We start from the raw sequence: 5,544 nt of genomic DNA, 5'->3' as shown, positions 1-5,544 counted from the left end.
AACTACTAGGGTGACCTGACATGGGTTTAAGGTGTAGGAAAGCAGGTTCCAGCACATCGTTTACACGGTGGTCGTGCAAACACCAGCAGAAGAACTTAGGGCTGGGTCACTGCCCAGGAGGAAGAGGGGATGAGATGCACGGGGATGTGGAAAACCTAGAGACCATGTAGAGAAGAGGTTTGAGCCAGATTTGAAGGACTGAAGGATCTGTTGACTTCCACAGCCAAGCTCAGAGAGCAGGTATCTGCTGTGGGCATCGCTGGGGCCAGCTGGAGCCTGGGAATGGGAATTAAACAAACCAGCCCTGAGTGTTTCCTGGTTACTTCTGGGTTCATTAGGACAACAGAACAAGTCAATGATTGATTCTCTTCTGCCAAGGATGCTTGAACCACTCTGAGTGCTGCAGGCCAGTGGGTCCTGCTGGACCCAGGCTGGGATTCCCATGGTGGCAGTGTTCCCATCCAGCCCTCTGATCCCCAGTCTGCCTCTGTCCCAGAGAGAGAGCACAAGAATGAATCACAGCTGATTAATTTGCCTTATCCAGAAGAATCTCCCTGAATTAGCAAATGCTTTGTTTTATTTGTTTCTATAACCAAGAGGAAAACATCCTACAGAGCCCAGCAGCTGCACCCATGGTGGTGCCAGCCCCCAGCAGCCTGCCTGGAGAGCACGGGGCTGGGGTGATCCTGGTATGGGGTGAGCCCTGGTGGGATGCACTCACATCTGGCTTAAGATGGGCTTAAGGCACATTTATGAGCTCTGTTGCTGCCTTCCCTGGTGTTTTCCTGCTGAGTTTCCCCTGTGCGTGCTGCTGGCGCCTGCCTGGGCTCTGTGGAGATGTGCTCTGTCAGCAGCAGATGCTTAAATCTGATTAAAAATAAATCTGCCACCCCTCAGTGACTGACAGGGATCTGTCACAGCAGATCCCATTGGCATGTGGAACCAAGCAGCAGGTGCCAAACTTTGGTGCTTTCTCCCTGTTGAGCTCTGGGGAAAGTTTTGGGACCCTTGCTGGGGTTCTGGGGGTGTCTCCAGGGGCTCTCTGCTCTCATGTGTTAATGTCCCTCCACTGGCACAGCTGCACATAATGCAGGGGGGGTGGGAGGACTTGGGGCTTCTCCTCACTCTGCCACTGGCTGCATGCATGACCTCGGGCAGGCCATTTTGTGCCCTGTGCACCGTTTTGGCAAGGAGAGGGTAGTGATATGCACGGGTTTAAAGCTCAGGGTGGAAAGAGCAGGACAAAGGAGGGTCCTGCACATCAAGGAGTGAACCATCTCTGTCCAGTGGCCAAAAAAAAAACCAAACAAACCCACAAAAATCTGCTGAGGGACTGTAACAACGTGTAGAACTTGATCTCTGCTGGCACAGGGCTGTGCTCTAGAGCTGTGCTGTGGGGATGGAAATGCTGGTGGTTGGGATTCTTGTCCTCTTGGTGGAGATAACCCCACTCACCTGTGGAAGAGGCTCAGGTAGAGCTGGTCACGGGGTAGTTGTGGAGCCTTTGCCATTGTATCCTGCCCACAGCTGCCTGCCTTGCCTGGTTTGTTCACAGCCTTGTCTGCTGCCAGGGCTTGTTAAAACCCCTCAAACCATGTTCTGTGGTTCCTGCGTCTCTCCAAACCATCACCTCAGCTGTACAGGAGCACTCTGTTGGCTTCTAAATCTGCTGGTAGAGAGACAAGGACCAACTATTTCTCCATGACAATAAGTGATTAATTGCTGACAGAGATTCAGTTATTAAATTCTTAATTAAAGATGGGTGAAGGTAGCAGCAGCCAAAATCTCCTGGCTGTGCTGTTCCTGAGAGCTTCTGTGTGCTGCCCTTGCTTCCTTGGGCTAATCCCACTGGCCCTGGGGATTAGATACCCAGCACAGTGTGTCCGGCTCTGGGACGGGTTGTCCAAGGTGATCCAGCACCTTCTGCACCTGCACACGCTGAGCTCTGGGCAACCCAGCTCTCAGCTGCCCCCCCAGCACTGCTCCCTGGCTGCCAAAGTCTCCTGGGACATCAGTGCAGTGTCTGTCTCTGGCTGGGAGTCAGCTGGGGACCCTGCTCCCTATTTCCAAGGATCCTCACCAGAGCAGTTCTATGGTTCTGGGCCTGCAGAGCTGCCCAGGTGCTGCTGCAGAGGCTTTAGGGCAACCTTGAGCATCACCTGGCACAGCCTGGGCTGTGAGTACGAACCCAAAGCTGGTACGAACCCTGGCTGGTTCCTCTTTGCACACCTCTGGCTTTGGGCTTGGCTGGCCTTGCTTGCCCTTGGGACATGTTCTGGGAAGGATGTTGTCCCCAAAGCAGGGTCTGTCACCCCATGTGCAGTAACAATCCAGCCCACACAGGGGTGAGATATTTGCATTTTTCCAGTTGTGGCAGAAAGGAGTGGCTGGTGGTAAATCCACCCAGCTGGTACACCTTCCCCGACACAGGGCTTCTGTTGTACACCAAAACATGCAGAACTACCTTATCTTGAAGCACACACATGATTTGGTTAATTAGTTCTTGACTTCCACTTAAAGTCCCAGCACTTCTGCTTTTCACTGGGCACGTTCAGGGGGTGGGGGGCTCCTGGGAGTGGGAGGTCCCTCCAGCCTGGTTTGAGGGTACTTTAGTTTGTTAATGAACTAAATTCATGGTAAGTTTAATCATTGTTTTCTATGATCTGTTTTACTTAGTGCTCAGGGCTAAGGACACTTGTGGTTGGCATCTTCCACGGAGCTCCTCTTCACCCCAAGGTAGGCTCAGTGAACCCCTCCATGTCTTGGTGCCACCAGGATGCTCAGGCTCTGCCTTGCCCCCTCTCCCCATATCTCCAGGGGAGCTGGCAGGGCCTGGAGCAGCCCCAGCCTTCCAGGCAGAGCTTTGCCATCTTCTGTCCTCCCAGCTCCAAGAGCTGAGCTTGGATTCCCAGAGCATCCAGGGAATGCCAAAAATAGACTTTGCCAGATCTGCTTTTAGTGCTGCTGAACAGAGGCCTGAGAGAGTTCTCCTGAGAGGGGTGGAAGGACCCAGCCCTCTGCAGCCATTGGGAAAGCAGCAAGCTGGGGGGGGGAGGGGGGAGAGAAAGCCCTTTTTCTCCACAAATATACATATAAATAACCAGTTTGGGGGATGTGAAGGAGCCTGCCAGGATTGGAAGGATGCTCTTCACCAGGGATTTGTCCCCAGGCTGGGGCATCTCCTCTTTTTCTGAGTGCTGGTCAGATCAGGCCCTGGGACTGACATGCAGATGCACGTGTGGGTGAACACGTGTGCACACAGTGCTCTGGGGCTGCCCCACGGCAGGCAGAGCCTGCCCTTTTATTCTGCTCCTGCCTGTGTCACATCTGACACCTCATCAAGCCTTGAATTGTTTGTTTACTGGTTCCCTGCTCCTAAGATCCAACACCAGCTCAATATTGCAGCTGTGGGTCGGGCTCTTCAGTGCTGGGGAGTGGGGACAAAGGTGTCACCTCTGCTTTGCCAGAGCAGCAGGGTCAGGCTGCAGATACCTTGGGATCAACCAGAGAGAACATCCACCTGCAGACAACAAACCCCCCTTAGGCTCAGAAGTCAAAGCTTCCACATCTGCTCCAGCCCTGCAGGCTGGCAGCTGCTTTTCCTGGTGCCCTCCCTGTCACCTAAAGAGAGTCAGAGTCTGACTGAAACCAACACCTATCTGGGGACCCGTGTGTCACTACAGCATCTGGAACCAGGAACGGCCCCATGGACAGCTGGGGGCTCGGCAGCCCCCAGGATGCAAAATGGCTTTTCCACTCCTGCCCAGTTGCTTGCAGCAAGGTCTTCCAGGTTGTTATTTGGACATGGATTTTGCAGGTTACCACAAAGGATCTCTCCTTGTAGATATTTCTTTTTCAAGGATCTTTCCAGCAGGTCCCTCTGCCCCAGGTGGTGAAGAGGAGGTGGGGGAAGGCTCTGCCATCCCAGCCCAGCTCTGCCTGGCTGCTGGGCTCTGGCTAATTCCTAGGGAGGTGGGAGGGATGCAGTGTGCCTCAGCTTCTTCTCCAGGGTTTATTCCAGCTCAGTGCTTGGCTGGCAGGATGGGTTGGCACGGGGAGCACCTTCTGCTCCGTGCTCTGACCCATCTTTCCCCCCCCAGGCAGAGGCTGTGGTGGTGAAACAGGGTGTGGGACACCACTGATCCGGTGGGAAGGGTGGGAAGGGGGAGAGCTCTGGGTGAGGAGTGTCAGGAAAGTCCTGGAGCTAAATACCCGCCTGTTATTGGGGTGGCAGCATCCTGGCGGCCGGCGGGCAGGGGGTGCCGAGGCAGCTCCAGCACCCTTCCCAATTCCAGTCTGTTCCCTCCTGTTGCCATGGCAACCCGTGACCTCACTCAAATATCCTTGGAGCTCTGCCAGCATTTTCGGGCGGAAACAAAGCTAATTAGCAGGGTTTTCCCGCTGCCCTCACTATCTGCAGGGGCTGCTGGGTCAGGCTTTGGCGCCTGGGCCGATGCCGTCAAGCTATTGCCCACGGACATGTGCCACCTCACAGCCGCCCCCAAGGCCTCATCTGTGCCCATCACCGTGGTGTCGACCGGTGGCGGGACTCGCCGAGGGGGAGGCCACGGCTGGGGATGTCCCACGGGCAGCAACACACACGGGGGGGCTTCCTAGGGAAAGGGAAGTTGGGTGCCCAGCTGAGCCCACCCCCCACGCTGAGCCAGCGCAGGCTGGGGGTCCCACTTGGCCTGGGGGGCTCCTATTCAATGTGGGGCTTATGGCAAGCCAGGGGTTGTGCCCACGCAGGGTTTATCTCTGCCTGGGGATCCCCTCTTGGCCAGGGGTCCTGCCTTGCTGGGAGTCCCTGTCTGCACAGGGTCCTGCTGTGCCCAGGGGACCCATTTCTCCCAAGCTCCTTCCTGGCCTGAGGGTCCCTTATAGCCTGGAGCCCCCCATTCCCCAGGTGTGCCCGGGGGTCTCCTGCAGACTCGGGGCTGCCACTGTGCCCAGAACCTGTGCTGGCCCAGGGGTCTCATCTGTCACAGTGGTCCCACTTGGGCCGGGATTCCACTGTGCCCGGGGGTTCTTCTCAGCACGGGGGTCCCGCGTACTCGGGGATCTCTCTCAGCCTGGGGATCCGGCTGTGCCCGTGGGTCCGGCGAGGTGCGGAGCGGTGGCCGTGCTGGGGGCGGGCACCCCCGGTATCCCGCGGCCCGGTAGGGGGGGGGGCACAGCGCAGCCGCCCCCGCAGCCGGCTGGCAGGCAGGGCTGGGCTCGGCTCGGTTCATCTCTGCTCGGCTGATCTCGGCTCCGCTCGGCCCGGTTCGGCGCTGACGGGCTCCCGGTGCCGCCGGCAGCTCCTGCATCACATGACCCGCCCGTCTGCGGGAGCCGCGGCCCCGGGACGCGCCGCTCCCCGGGCAGAACCGGCGGGAGGCGAGGGGTGCGCGGGCAGCGCAGCGGGGCCCGGCCCCGGTCCCGGTGTGAGCCGCCGGCGGCTCTCCGGGGGCCGCTGATGCGGGGGCTGCGGCTGCTCGCCAGGGACCCGCCCGCCGGCCGCCCGGCGGCGACCATGTGAGGAGCTGGCGGTTGCCCACCAAG

The sequence above is a fragment of the Calypte anna genome, chromosome 10 (genome assembly GCF_003957555.1).
Source record: "Calypte anna isolate BGI_N300 chromosome 10, bCalAnn1_v1.p, whole genome shotgun sequence".
Lineage (NCBI taxonomy): Eukaryota > Metazoa > Chordata > Aves > Apodiformes > Trochilidae > Calypte > Calypte anna.
Note: the sequence above shows the minus strand (reverse complement) of the source record.